Below are 15,041 nucleotides of genomic sequence, written 5' to 3'. Positions count from 1 at the left end.
AGGAACCCCTGTGGTCAGTTGATGTGCTTTGGATACCTCACCTCTCCATGCCACCCTGAATGACCTACCTGTGAGATAGGACTCAAACCAGTGGAGGGAAGTTCCAGTGATGCCCAGTGATGAGAGGGTGCACAGTGTCGAAGGCAGCAGACAGATCCAGAAGAATGAGAACTGATTTATTTGGAAGCAGCTTTTGCGATCCGCAGGGCTTCTGTGACTGACAGTAATGCGGTCTCGGTTGAATGCCCTTTCTTGAAGCCCGATTGGTTGACATCCAGCTGATTGTTCAGAGACAGGAAAGATGATACTAGGTTGAAAGCAACTCGTTCAAGTGTTTTCGCAATGAATGGTAGGAGAGAGACAGGTCTGTAATTCTCTAAAAGTGATGTGTTTAATGTTGGTTTTTTAAGCAGTGGAGTTACCCAAGCCTGTTTGAATGCTGTAGGGAAAATGCCAGTAAGGAGGTATGAGTTGATGATGTGTGTGAGTGCTGGTAGAAGTGTGGGAGAGATGGCTTGTAGAAGGTGTGAGGGGATGGGATCTAGAGGGCAGGTAGTAGGATGACTGGAGAGGAGAGGTTTAGATACTTCTTCCTCGGTTAGTGGAGAGGAGGAGAGAAGGTCTTTGGCTGTGGGAGAGGTTAGTCTGGGTTCCTGTGTGTGTGGAGCTGAGAACTGACTGCTGATAGTTGTTGTTTTGTTGGTGAAGAAGTTAGCAAAATCATCAGCAGTTAAAGAAGAGGTGGGTGGTGGTGGAGGTGGACAGAGTTGAATGTCTTGAAAAGTGTTCGTGTGTTAGAGGCGCTGTTGATCTTGTTGTGGAAATATAAAGATTTTGCGGCATTAACATCAACAGAAAAGGAAGAGAGCAGAGATTGATACATACTCAGGACAGACGTGTCTTTTGATTTGCGCCATTACCTCTCCGTTGACCTGAGTTTGGTCCGATGTTCATGAAGAACCTCAGATAACCAGAGGTTAGAGGGAGTAACGCGTGCTGGCCTGGAGGAGAGAGGGCAGAACTTCTTCTAAAGAAGAAGTTAAAATGGAGCATAAAGTATCCGTTGCGGTATTCACATCCAGAGATGTGAATTGTGAGGGTGAGGGAAAAGAAGATGACACAGCAGAGAAAGATGGGAGGGAGAAAGTGAGCGCAGGTTTCGTCTGAAACTAACCGGTAGGGGGGTTGGTGGTGCATGGGTAGTGAGTTGTAGATTGAAAGTAATGAGGAAATGATCTGAAACGTGGAGAGGTTTCACCAAAATGTTGTCTGTGATGCAGTTGCGTGTGTAAAACAGGTCCAGTTGGTTGCCTGATTTGTGAGTACCTGTGGTGATGAGCCGTTTGAGATCGAATGAGGCTAGGAGAGAGATGAAGTCTGTTGCATACGGCTTCTCTAGATGATTGTTGAAATCACCAAAGACTACAGGTGGACTACATGTGTTGTGAATGTGATACAACCGACTAACATGTGTCTCTATATCTAAGCACTCTGCGCACCAAGGTTTTTTTATTCAAGCACTGTCAGTTACTTATATCACTGATTAAATTATTGTTCATTATACCATTAATTTTTAATGGCAAAAAATATAAGTATGTGCTATGCATTCACAGAAACCTATGCATATATTAGATTAATGATAATCAAATGAACTGTGCATTATTCTTTTAATATACAGTACATAATAATATTGTGCATATATAACCATAATTGCTTTTTCTTATATTCGAGAGCAGGCTGTGCTTCAATGCAGCAGTCTGTGTCACTGAGGACAGCAGTTGGTTCCTGCAACAAGCTTTCTGCCATTACAGCACTGCAGGAGAGGGATAGACAGTAGACAAAACGCTGTTCCTGTGCTTCAATGGCCTTCTGGTATGATGCATGAAGACTACAGTCACCTGTATCGTGAGTTCGTGACCTTATTCAGCACAGACACAGCGGTGTGTTGAGGGACAGAGATAAACGGATGAGAAAAGGTCACGTCGCGTATGGCACATGCTTTCTGTCATAACCACAACAGGTGAGGGGGAGAGAAGAATTGGGAAAGGAGTGGGCGATGGCGTTTAACAACAATATAAACCAAGAATTCCTTTGTCAACTTCCTTTCCACAACAATTCAGTGATGAAACTGTCTCTAGTGAGATTCTGAGATCAGCCAGCCCTACAGTATGTGTACTGCAACCCATACTGCTTGGTGGCATGACAGCATTTAATGTGCAATGGCAGAAAAAGCACAATAAATGTAGTCTATACAACTTACGTGCTATGCTAGCACGTAGAATATTTCTAGAAGTTGTATAGCACGTCTAGAAATATTTAAATGTCAGTCTATTTCTCACATAAAGCTAAATTGTTATTTACTGATAATCTTCGCCTCTGCTACAGCAAAAGAACAGCTCTGAAATGAAAGTATTATTGGCATCCAACTTGAGCAATGGTTTGAAAGCTGTTCTTGAAATGGAATATTATCAGTTACAGTATAGAAAAAAGCTACATGGAAAATTATAATTGACCGAATCCCCTAAGCAAAAAAAAAAAAAAAAAACACACACAGGCACAGCCCTATATAGATTTTAAATAAATAAATATACATACATATATACTTGCAATGCACATGCATACACACACGCATTCAATAAAAATGTATATGTAAATTAAAAACTAAAGTAAAGACTGTCCCAACCACTGTGCCGCAGCACTAGTGTGCCGTGACAGGTTGTCAGTTGTGCTGTGGAAAATGAACAAATTCCAAAAAATAAATACAAAGAAATGCTACAAATAAGAATATATCGTCGCTGTGGGCGGAAACCTCGTATCTCTATATTTTGTCATTTTTGTTATATCATTTTTAAATATGAATGCTATTGGTCATCCTTTAAGTCTGTGTTTTGGTTTTACAAATATTTAACCAATGAAAAGCATTTTAAAAAGGTTGTGAAAGGAAAAACCTTGTAACTCCATTGGATCCTTAAATTATCGGTCAAACCTCATAACTATATCGTCTCTATCGTGAACGAAGTTCTGCGCACAGTTGAGACCATCTCTGCTTTTTTGCAATGCAAAGGTAAATAAAGAACTGATGTTTTTGAGTAAGTACAGCATTTTCTTTACTCAATAAACACTATGTCTATAAAGGCTTGTGTTTTCTTGTATTAAAAGAGCGGAGAAGAGTCTTAGTCAGGTATTTGCCATCTAGTTGAAGCTAATATATTGTTTTAAATATCCTGTGCATGATATAAAAGTGCTTCTTATTTTATATCATGAGATTTTGACGAGATGTATTCAACAGCAAGAAAATACAGTATATATATTATTTGTGTGTGTGTGCATGCATACACACACACACATATAATCAGTTATAATATACATATACACACAGATGAATAGCATATAATGTTTTATTGAATTTTCAGCTAGAAGTGTAGAATATATTGATATATCACAGTATGAGTAATTGTATATCATGGTAACTGTATAATACTATAAAATACAATTGCTCATACTGTGATATAGTATTTAAGGTACTACATCACCCACCCCTGGGGACCCACACCATCATTAAATCACTGCCACCATCACTGTTATGTATCTGGACAGTCTATGGTGATGCTAATGGAAGGTGTCTAGACAGGCACCATCACGTCACCCTGACTCCAATAAGCATGTTATACCGACCGGCAAACACACAGACACAGAATTACATGACAACACATAATACAGATCTGCTTCAATGTGTCCAGCATGCTAGTTAACAGGTACACTGATTCTCAAAAACAGCAGAAAAATGCACAGGCGATACATCATCAAAGAAATGTTCATTCACAAAACAATGAAAGATGCTGACAAAAGCTGAAAAAGGAGGAAATGTAAAAACATAGAGGGGTGTGAAAATGCCGGTACTGCCCGTTTCAGCCTGTCAGATTCTCACTCACCTTATGTGCCAGAGCGTTACACACAATGACGCAGCATCTCTGCAGCACAGCGAGCAGGGAGGCAGAAACAGGAGGAAGACTGAAAGAAAAGCGAGAAAAAAAGGATAAAGAGCCTACCTGATGAGATCTGCGTGTAGGATCCTGTTCTTTAGCGTGTAGCACAAAGGAAGACGGAGAACCTCAGATGGACCTGGAGAGAGAGAGACAAAGGAGAAAGAAATGTGGCAGGTGAGCTCAAGGTGTCCGCAGAGTTCCCTTATATCAGTCACATGACCTCGGCAGCTACAATACACGTTCCTCCTCAATGGCCAGAGACACATGTGTGAGTTTAGCATGCGCCGTTCATACTGCCACCTTCCAGCAAGTGGGAGAGTGGTATGAGCGAGGGGTAGGGCAGTGTGTGTGTGTGTGTGTGTGTGTGTGTGTGTGTGTGTGTGTGTGTGTGTGTGTGTGTGTGTGTGTGTGTGTGTGTGTGTGTGTGTGTGTGTGTGTGTGTGTGTGTGTGTGTGTGAGAAAGAGAGAGTGTGTGTGTGTGAGTGTGTGTGTGACTGAGATGGTAATATAATTAACAGCCTGATACACTGTAAACAAGAGCAGAAGTAAAAAAAATAATAATGAATCCGTGATTGAGCAGAATGTTCTAGAACGAGCTCAGATGCTCTGAGGCTACATAAAAGGAGTGCAGATGAAAAGAATGACATTGCATAAAAGGAAAAAATCTATCTACAATGCAGTATCTCTATATTGTAACAGTTTTAGATAATGGTAGTTTCTAAAAAGATTTCCCCAAATACTCCTACCGCATATTTTTCTGGGCCCTCAATCTGATATTGTTCAGTCAAACACGTAGCCCCGCCCCAAACTCACGCAGCTGGTGAAGAAGTTAGCTTCAAACCAAAAATGCATGTCAGTCCACTTGGTGACCATCTTGGAAACACTGGGAAGATGTACTCCTATGTACTCGAATGGCCTGAAGATCTCTTTAGTTTTGTAGTGATAAACATGGTATTTTGTACAAATACCACATTGTAAAAAAATATTTTTGAAAGTTGTAAATAAGACAAAGATTATTTGAGCATGTTTTACAAGAAAATACTACTTTAGTCTTTCTACTTTAACCTGTTAAGCTTCAAGCCCATTTTTGAAAAATCCCCAGATATGGCATTCCCAAACTGAAACAGATACAGTTCATGAACCCTTTGTACTAAAAGCACAAGTAAGATCTCATTTGAAAGCTGACACCTGGAAGTTTATTGTAAATGTAGAATTAATTATTGTCATAATGAAAAAAAATAGTTATAAATAGCTTCAAAGTTTTGTAAAGTTATTATACATTTATTTTTATGAAACATCTTCATGAAAATAAAATTGAAGTTGGCATTGTAGCAATCTAGAAATGCACTGCAGCTAAAGCCACATGTCTAACCATGTTATATTTAAAATCTGAAGATGATAAGTCTAAAACTCTGTATTTAGTTCAATGTTTTTCAAGATCATGTCATATGACTTTATTTTGATTAGACTGGTGTTTATTGTCATCTTATAAGCATCTATTCAGTCTATTGCCTCTATTGTTTTGTGATGCAAAAACGAGCCCCATTCAGTCTCAGTCTCCCCTGCACATATTCACACCTCTCCAGCCTGTTTATTGCTCTAAATATGCTTTTCTTTTGTCTGCATTATAATCACTAACGACTAGCAATTCACACTGTTTCAATCCCTCATTTATTTTATAAAAGTTCTCACTTCACAGTGAAACTGTATCAAATGCCCTTTTTGAAAAACGAAACATTTCAGTAAGCATTCTTATTTAGAAAAAAAATCATAAAAATTACATCGAAGTTAGGTAGCAGGTGCTCAGTACTAGCTAGCATGTTAGCTTAGCACACCATCAATACACGACAATTTATGAGAATAAAACTATGTTTGTGCTCCAACTTACTTTATAGCGCAAGTCGAGTGTTTTAAATAACTTTCTGTAATCTGATTTGGCTTCAGATAAAAAAATCAGATAGAAAATATATTATTTTATTGTATTCTGCACAATTTGAAAGTCTATCTCGATTAGCATTACATTATACATATAATCTATTATTATGAAAATACCTGACATGACTCGAAGAACACAGGTAAATCAAATATCATTGCAATCATGTTTATTGTCTTCAAAACATCTTTATCTGCACTTTACAGCGATCTCGGATAGCTTTGTTTATGTGTCAGGACTTCCTGAATGTCACATGATTATGGCTCTTCTTCATGTGATCCATATATGGACTTTACTGTGCAAACAGCGCCCCAGACTGTTAGTATTGATAACACAGTAACGTTACATCAGAGTATACAGCGCTCAAAATGATTACATCGACGCATTTGGGTATAAATTCAATAAATATTATTCCTGTCTATAGAAGTCTGATGTAAACCTATGAGAATCTATCAATATTTCTCCAAATCTGCACATGTTTGAGCTAAAAGCCCTGAGGGACGTTGTTTTGTGAATCGCTGTCATGACGATCGCACGGGAGTTTTTTTCTGAATGAGAGCAGCTGACGCTCATAATTCATATTAAAGGTAACGACTCATTTTTTTATTTCATAACTCCTGACACAAATTAAGACATAACTGTCACTATAAGTTTCACAGAATACAATAGTGGTCAAATACTGAAACTTGAGTCTTACATCGTTTTAATGATGTATAGTTTGTCAAGTTAATCACATTAAATATGATAGTAACTTTGAACTATTTAAAAAAAAAACGCTTCAGAGCGCCCACGCACTGGTGACGGTTAACAGGTTAAAATTTCACATTTTTAGCGTGTTGCTTGACACTTCTTTGTAATTATTTGTGAAATTCACAAGCAATTTCAGAGTCAAAATTGTTTCTATTTTCAGATTCAGGACTCAAAGTCCCTTTAAGTCTTAAGACAAGTCATTTCACTCGGCAGCCATCTTTGAAACTATGACTTTACCAATTGGTGATTGGCTCTTTTCTTTAGAAAGTGGGACTTATGCCGCGTTCCAGGCAACCTGTAACCCGTGTTTTTCCAACCTTATACCCGTGAAAGTGCACTGGAACGGCAGTCAAACCCGTGACTTCCCACACGTGAACTCGTACTAGATCGATGTACTCCCAGTTACGAGTTCTGACGTCAGATAGCCCGCAAAACCATACAAAACAACAATGGCAGCCCCTACGGATGCAGTGTTTCTGCAGGCGGTACACAGTGAGAATACACTTTAGGACAATATAACGTTGCAGTCAAATTAATAATAATATAATAATAATGATAATAATACACACAAGATTATGTATTACAATGTTATGTGTCTGAAACAATAAGTATGTATATACACACACGATTATGTATTACAATGTTATGTGTCTGAAAAAATAAGTATGTATATTGCGCTCAGGTAGTTTGGCGTGACTGGCCTGGAATGCTACAAAGTCGTGAGTCGTGGTTTGAAGTCGTGATTTACGTGCTCAAAAACCTGCCTGGAACGCAGCATTATTCCACCACATTCTGCGTTGCACTTTCTCCCTGTAACGAACTGCTCCGAGACATGAAGGTTGAGAATCCAAATGCAGTTTTTAATGGGAAAATCCAAGATCATAAACCATATAACAGGCAGTAGTCAAAAGCACAGGGTAATCAGTCCAAACAATGACAAACAAATCCAGAGGGTGAGACAGGAACGGGAAAACCAGGACACAGGCAGATTAACAAAAACCAAGAACATGGAAAACAGTGGAAACGCTCAGAAATGCAGTGTTACACACACAAGACTTCGCAGGGAATGAATGAACCAGGCTATTATAGGGTGAGTTAAACAAGGTAATTAGACACAGGTGGATGCAATCAGGGATGATGAGTGCAGGCAGAGAGTTATGGGAAATGTAGTTTGGTTAGGAAATGACAATAGTTCGGGGTGGAGTCCCCTCTGGTGGTAATGATGGGCACTCTCACTGGTAATCATGACACTCCCATTCATAGTAATTCGAGTGCACCGTATTTATATAAAGTCTTTGACTGACTGTGCAAGAACTATGGCAAATTTCCATTTGGAGAAGAACAAACTTAAAACCTTCGGAACTGTATTGAATCTATAAGAGCCTGATTACAGTAATAAAATATCTGGAGTTCCAACTCAGTCCTTCTGTAAGAATATTTATGACAGCATGTGCTAACCGAATTTTTGAAACTATCAATGTTAGTTTAACAATCCAATGAAATCTAACCTAATATTAATATCCATTAATATCAACCTAATATCCATTTAATCTTCACTTCTCAGTTTTTTTCAGAAGTGATCTCTTCCCCCGGTTGGCCACAACTGTCACAGACCATATGAAATACCAGAGCACTGCAGACAGGAAACTTGGATTGGCAATCTGACAGTAGCTGGTGTTCATATGGCCTCAATAAAGACTCCCTCCCAACTGACTCATCCCAATGCAGTAAATCCTCCAAGCAGCTCTCTGCTCTAGTGGAGGTGAATGAGGGCTTTATTGGAGCAACTTTACACTGGACCGACCATGAACAAGTCATATTGGATTAGATCAATCACTGATTTAAAGTCAGCTTTTTATTCAGTTGGATGGTATAATAACGCCTTTATTTTATATGAGATATGGAAGATAAATCCAAGTAAAATGGACCATTTTCGTAGCATACTGTAACTTATGGCTGTTTTTTTTTTTTTCCATGACAGCCATGGTCACTATGAACTATGTTTGTATGGAAAATAGTAGAATCATAAACAAAAAAATCTTCCTCTGTGTTCCAGTTTTTTGTATTTAATACTTTATTAATTTCATTCAGTTTTTTAAGTTAAATTTTTTCATCTAATAATAATATTTTTATTTTATTTTTAGCTTTATTTCAATTATCAAAAATATTTTAATAGTTTTACTTTTAGTTAACAATAACAACACTGATACAGATTTGGAAAGACATGAGGGTGAGAAAATAATGACAGCATTTTCATTTTCGTTTGAGTTATTCCTTGAAAACATTGGCTTCTTATCATTCTCCTCAGACCATCTCTTTCTCTATCTATCTATCTATCTATCTATCTATCTATCTATCTATCTATCTATCTATCTATCTATCTCTCTCTTTCTCTCTCTCAATTTGCTGATGTTTTGCTGACCGTCATCATTAGGGCAGGATAAAGATTTGTCTTCATTCATTTCCCCCTTTGGCAGTTCATGCTCTCTCCCATCATCATCATCATCATCATCATCTCAACAAATGTGGGATTCTGAAGGCACTGCAGACAGGCAGAGGGGCACAAAACAAGCCTGGAGAACCCGCTTACCCTCCTAAAAACCCCACCCCAAACCTCACTATGGATGATTATCCCCCGACCGCTGAATGAATCTTCTTTCATGCTTATAGCTTCCCAGACTCTGAGGTCCGCTTATTTTCATGCACTTCCTTGGTAACATGGGCGTCTGCCTTCCTGAAATAGCGAGTCTGATGGGTTTAGCCGTGTGTGGTGTGCCAGCGCCGCATGGAGTAGGATGAGGGTGGGCACTGGTAATTTAAAAACACATATGTCTGGGCCATGCAAAGCAAGCATGTGCACTCTAGAGTCTAGACTGTCTTGTGTGTTGATTTGGCCCCCAGAAGGGGATATTTGTAGTTCACTTGACTTCAAAATCCATTCACTTGGAATGCCCTGCAATTTCATCAAAGACAGAGTGGGTAAATAAATCTTTAAAAAAAATAATGAAACTCCTTGTGAATTTACATTTTAGTCTAACCGTAAAGAGTTCCAATTGATCATTTGCAACAAAGACCTGTTAGAAACTGTAGAGCTGTTCTCCTTAAAGGGACAGTGCATCTAGAACTAAATGGCACCTTTTATTTTCTTTTTTTTTTACAAAATTAAGTCAAATGGGTTTGGAATGAAATGAGTGGGAATAAATGATTTTTTTAAAATTGGTGAACTGTGTCTTAAAAACATTGTATGTAGCGCTAAAGCAGCACGAGTTTGAGGATTCAAATAAAAAATGATGTTGCCTTATAGCTACATAAAATTTTCCCACAATGACCCTTTGTATTATTTTTCGATTCTGGGTACGATTTTTCAATTTTTAAAAAACATAATATAAGAGTTAATATAAAACTTCTCAAAAAAAGTGTAAAATATTTTGTCATCTCAAGAAAATAGCGCTTTCATTATGCCACAAACTTGTCATAACAAACTTGTCATAAAATACAGTCAATAATTGAGTCTCACAAATTGTGGGTGGAGGGGAGTGGGTTGAGTTTGATGAGATAAAATATTTGGGTAAATAAAACCAGTAAATAAATAAATATTATCACATAAATAAATATTAATTAAATAAATACATACATAAATATTTTTTGAATAAATAAATGTTATTTAAATACAGAAATACCAACCTAAATACATAATTTAAATATATATATATATATATTTAAATCAATATTATTTGAATAAATAAACATGAAATTAACAAATAAATAAATAGCTCAAGTGTTAATTGTCTGCCTTGGATGACATTGTAGGGCATTCTAAGCAAACAAATTATATTAAAAATACATAATAAGAAATCATTTTAAAAGGACTTCATATAAAACTTCTCTATATGAAAGTGTCAACTGTCCAGCAATAATCAAACATGAAGTGTTGAACATCAAGCCATATTTCCCTTGGACTATCTCAGTCATTAAACAACAAATCTATCTCCTCCCAAATAGGATCTAGTCATAATCTTCCCAATCACAGTGTCCCCACAGCAGATGCTCATGTATACAGACTGAACCATGCCTCTGCTATGGTGGATCAATCCTAATTAGCCTGATGGCTATTTGAGCCCACACTTACTCCAGACTGCATCGAGGCGGACTAGCTGCCCTAAGGTTAGGCCTCCTGTGGGGTGAGTATGAGGGGGAGAGACATCCACTAATCCAGCAAACCAGCAAACAGCAGCTGCACCCTGGATCTAATCCCCCCACACCCCCCGCCCAAATCCACAGCCTCAAGCAGTCAAAAACGAGCAAACTGTCAGGCGTCCCACCTGAGACCCGTACATGTCAGACTTATTCATTATATCACACACTTCTGCTCACAAAGCTGGTTTATTTGTCATCGAGTGTCAATATAAGCCTCTCCTCTACCTCTCTTGTGAGAAATGTTGTCTTTGATGCCATTGTCTAATCTTATTGTGTGAGGCAGCTGAAGGTAGAACAAGATTTCCCTGTTTGTTGTTCAAATGTTAAAGCACAAATTACAAATGCTTTTTCGGGAGTCAGAGCATGTTGTGCTTTCATGTATATCAGTCTGTTTAATCCGGGTTTGGGTGTCTCTTAACTGCATGCACTTTGTAGCACTTGTGCCTAGACCTCCAAACATGAATATTTCTCTAAATTTATCTCATGAATAGTGACATTTTATTTGAAATTCTAAAAGAAAACATCTGGCATTCCAAGCTAAAACATAATAAAAACCCAACATCTAAAATTCTTTCTGCACAATTCCGTCAATTTTCACCAAATATCAGCGCATTAGGGTTGTAACAATTCACTTGTTTTCCTGATGTACCGATTACAAATCCTGCCAATGCATATGCATCTATCTTGAAACATAGCTTTTTGAATCGTGAATCGTGCGGTCAAGAATTGAATTAAAATGTTAAAAATCGAATTAATACTTACATGCGCAAATTACTGGAGACTAGTATGGCATTGTACATGCTTTCATTGCGTTTTCAATATTGTAGTATTTGGATTTATTTTACTGACTAAGGGTTCCCACGGTCATGGAATACCTGAATAGAAATCAAATTTCATTAATGGGCCCACCCATTCAAATTTGTCCTATACTCTGCGTTTTCTGTCGACGATCATGAGTAAAGTGACTTACGAATACCTTGGCCTCTATAGACTTTGGGATTAAATGACACAGCGGTTGTATTCACACTCTAATTAAGCCTTTTGCCAAGATATTCCCCGAAGTTTTCCCCCAAGCATAACTACATTTACATTCAGTCTCCACACATACTACCGTAATTGGTCTCGAGTTAGTGTGATGGATGAAGAGAGAAAAAGCAAGAGATAGGCTGAGGGGTTTCACCACTGAAGCTCTTGAGAGCAGAGCCGAAAAAAAGAAACAAAGCCTTAATTAACATAACAGGGCTTTCATCTGGGCCAGGCCTTTAATCAATATGTGCAGGTTAACCACACACACAATCACATAATAACTGCACAGACACAAAGCAAACACTCTGGCTGGCTAAAAGTCGAGAGCTTGACTGGTTCAAACACAGCGATTCACAAAGACCGAAACAAACAACATCATTCAGACAATTTCACAAACTTTGATCGATTTTGAGATTTAACTATTTTAATATCACAATATAAAATAACAATGTTTTTAATATTTTTGTTATAAAATAAAGTTAATGTAGTGCGGTCACTAGGGATCCTACTTTTTGGTCCACCTTATACTCAACTGGGATTAGCACTTTTCTAATGCATTGACCGTCCAATATAATCCCTGTGAAGAATGGGACAGATCTGATCCACGATGTGCCTGAACTGGACACTAATTCTGTGAAGCTCTTAGATGTAGAAGCACTGACAACAACATTGACCTTAATCTCTTAAAAGGGTGTGAAAGAATCACCTCTCACACCCACCAACCACAGGTCACACTGCGTTACAGATACACCTGCCTTGTATGGTCTCTTTTGACTAATGGATTTACAGCGGGAGACACTAGGACAAAGTGTGCACTTCAGAGCAAGTTTGTGACAGCACAGATTTACAACCACAAAAAAAGTTTTTCAAAAGTAGTGACACATTGTGACAATCTACACAAGCGACAGTCACAACAAATCCACAACAAGACTCTTGAGCAAGACATAAGATTACTCTGGAGCGGCCGATGAAGTCTACTGTAAATTGCTTTAGATAAAAGTGGATTCTGTAAAGCAGAAAAGCAGAAAGAATATCAGTCAGCTGAATCACAGCCATGTTGACATATGGACCAAAAGCACTACGAATGTGATATTGCTTATACAACACTACCAAAAACAAGAAGTTAATATTGAGTAACTTACATTTTAGACACAATATTGTATTGAAAATAGTTTCAAAGTGATAGTTACAAGTCTTAAAATAGTTCCAAGTTTTAGTGTTTTAAACTAATCGTTTAAGTGAATGAACTATCGAGGCGCACATAAAGACTTTTTTTTCGCTCCTGAATGACTGATTTTCAACGATAATAGTAAAAAATGATGCAATGACCAACATGACTCACTTCGTTCCTGAATGAATCAGTATGTTTCAACAAATCGCTTGGAAGAATGATTCATTGACTCACTCATTAAGATATAACGATGTAACTTGCGAGAAAACTGAACAATCCACAAGACTGACAGCCTGAAAACAAACACATTTCATTTATTTATTAAATAAATAAATAAATAAACAAACAAATAACCAAAATAAATAAATCCGTTACAAAAATATCTGCAGTATAATAGCAAATAAGGTTTCAATTTAGATAATTTACTGTAGATCATTTCAAATGCAACTGGATATGATTGGGTCACGGAACATACAGCAATTTATGCAATAGTAATTATACCTCACTTTTTTGATAAACATTATGCTGAAAAAAAACTGCACCTAGGCCGCTGGGACAGCTTACGATTTGACCCCGAGTAAGAGGGACAGTAAATATTTTATGACTTCTGCCAACTGAAGTGCACTGAACATTATTGACTGAAGTAACCACTGACTGCAAACACAGCCACACTGTAACTAAAGCATTTATAAGCACTTGTCAAACAAGTGATTCTCGGCAGGGTTATATCTCAACTCTATTAAGAGGGATAACAAGATTACACACAGTGTAGTGGCTATACGGCTAATGTAGCGCAGCTCTGCGATACCTCTCCCTCCCTCTTAAAAACATTCTTCTATTCCCATAAGACTACTGGATGTCCCCTTGCTGTTAGGCATTTCAACTGGAAAACAATCATGTTGTCCGCGCACAGCTGCTAAGTGAGATGGAACAGAGTGTTTTTTGAAACTGCCATATTTATAAGAAAATCAGTCTTGTCAAGCTCATTCTTGTCTTGTGGTTTAGTGTCTGCAAAGAAAAAAGGTCTCCATTTAGAAATGTAGTGTCAAAGGCACTTGAAAACTCAGGCTAGAGAGAGTTCACAGTGCCCAAATCCGATGTTATCCATGCCATTTCAAATCACAGAAATGGAAAAATGGGCCAAACATTATGGATTCCAACTGAAATCCCTGGAAAGATTATCCAGTTAGTTTTCATTCAACATTGAGGCTCAGAAATGGAATTACCCAGGCTCATGATTATTAGAAGGTACCAACAGCACAGAATTAATTATATGATTTAATTAGAGAGAAAAAAACTCACATCAGCTGTCTGAAAAGGCTCATCTAAAGGCAAACAAATTAGCACGGACGGACGGACGGAACATATGACTGAACGAACGATAGAACGAATGACGGATAGACAAAATGGCGGCGTGGGCGACTGCAGCGGCTTTGCTCTTCCCTAAGTTTAAATTTCATTGTTATGCAATGACAATAAAGGCAATAATAAATAGACAATACTATATAAATAGATCAACTGCCCGACAGACATACTGACAGACAGGTAGACCGATAGTTGGATAGTTCAAACCTATCTAGCTATGTAATGAATGTGAATGCCCCATTAGAGTTCCAGTTTGGCAGCATCTTGATAGGAACCTTCAGTGAGTTTGTCTCTAACTGAGAGCCTCCTGAACAGCAGATGGTCAACGCTACTGCCGTCAGAAGTTATCAGCAGGTATTAGATGTCTCTTAACATCAAGACTTAAGCTTGATGTGATCAGTTAGAGAAGTCCACTTTAGTTAATTAAACAGAGTCACTCTAATCAACAAGGCTACTGTTCTCAGTTACCCACATTTGTCTATTACAGGGGTATAAAAAAAGACATTTCTGCCTTTATACTTAAAGTAACCATTCAAATTTTCACTTTACATTCCAAGGGATCATAATTAGAGATATAGTTGCAGGTCTGTGGCATAAAAAAGGAAAGATGTGT

The 15,041-nt window shown here is 37.8% G+C and overlaps 1 protein-coding gene across 15 annotated transcripts in view; it reads right to left on the bottom strand.

Moving 5' to 3' along the window:
• Positions 1-15,041, bottom strand: part of map2 (microtubule-associated protein 2) — a 125,860-nt gene that overhangs the window by 74,412 nt on the left and 36,407 nt on the right. For all 15 annotated transcript variants that reach the window (XM_056263204.1, XM_056263207.1, XM_056263206.1 and 12 more), the window contains exon 2: positions 4,050-4,122. The gene's annotated coding sequence lies outside the window, so the exon portion shown is untranslated. The remainder of the gene's footprint in view (positions 1-4,049; positions 4,123-15,041) is intronic.

Source organism: Rhinichthys klamathensis, unplaced genomic scaffold (genome assembly GCF_029890125.1).
Source record: "Rhinichthys klamathensis goyatoka isolate OS25496 unplaced genomic scaffold, OSU_Roscu_1.1 h1tg000201l_1, whole genome shotgun sequence".
In the NCBI taxonomy this organism is placed as follows: Eukaryota; Metazoa; Chordata; class Actinopteri; order Cypriniformes; family Leuciscidae; genus Rhinichthys; species Rhinichthys klamathensis.
The sequence above is the reverse complement of the archived record's forward strand: the minus strand, read 5'-3'. Positions and strand labels throughout refer to the sequence as shown.